General features: G+C 45.8%; 1 pseudogene; it reads left to right on the plus strand.

Annotated features, from left to right (window-relative positions):
- The first annotated feature begins 228 nt into the window (after positions 1-228).
- Positions 229-607, plus strand: LOC113918816 (annotated as a pseudogene).
- The last annotated feature ends 468 nt before the right edge of the window (positions 608-1075 follow it).

Below are 1075 nucleotides of genomic sequence, written 5' to 3' on the forward strand. Positions count from 1 at the left end.
ATGCAAAATATCACAGTGCTAGATATACTCATAGAGGATGCATTAGATATCAATGTACCCAACACATGTAGGCAAATTTAAAATGATTTTTTTAAAATATGATAATATTGGCAGGTGGGATGGCAATTAGGTGAGGCATGCCATGAGCCCCTGCTGCCAACTGTGAGCAGGCCTTTGGTGTGGGGGTGGCCTGGTGCAGTGCTCTGACTGTAGGTGCGTCCGAGTGTTATGATCCTGTCTCCTACCAACCTGGTTACCAGCATCCCCAGTAGTAAAGTGAAATACTTAAGGCTCTCCAGCGCAGATGATGGCTACATTGACTTTGGGTTTAAAAAAACTCTCCTAAGATCCCATATGACGTCACTGCTGTTGTGGATGGGCGCCTTTCTCATCATAGACTCCCTCCTGCTGGCTGGCTATATCTACAAAGTGGGGCTGGGGGTGGGTAGGGAGGGGAGGGCAGGGGGCATGGCAGACGGGGCCATTCCGCCCTGATCATTACCATCCTGGTGTTCCTGCCAGAATTTTACCACCTGCGCATCTCCTATTATGCATCAAAGGCTACGGGGTTACTCCTACCGATGACATTCCAGATTTTGATGACTAGCACTGACCCCCACCCTCAACCCTGAGGAGATGAGTCACAGATGGGACTGAGTCCAGCTTTAAGATATTGAGCAGAAACTGTGGCAAAGGGCTAAAGAATTCTGCAGTATGCAGATGTTAAACAAATTGGCCAGATTTTGTGGGTCCATCCCCAAGATGTCGACTGAGCTTACAGTCACAAATTAACTAACCAGGACATGCTCTATTTTTCATCCTCCTAGCCCTGCAAAAGCTGACAAGTTTTTTCCACATGCTTATGTATCTTGGAAGAGTAGCAGTGTTAATGGTAGGGGAAAGCCAGAGGTCATTTGGTAGTGGAAAGTGTTATTGCTACCACCCTTTTTATAGTTGAGCATTTTTCAAATTTTCATTTATTTATTTATTTTTAAGATTTTATTTATTTTTGTGACAGAGAGAGACACAGCGAGAGAAGGAACCCAAGCAGGGGGAGTGGGAGAGGGAGAAGCAG

The sequence above is a fragment of the Zalophus californianus genome, chromosome 1 (assembly GCF_009762305.2).
Source record: "Zalophus californianus isolate mZalCal1 chromosome 1, mZalCal1.pri.v2, whole genome shotgun sequence".
NCBI lineage: Eukaryota > Metazoa > Chordata > Mammalia > Carnivora > Otariidae > Zalophus > Zalophus californianus.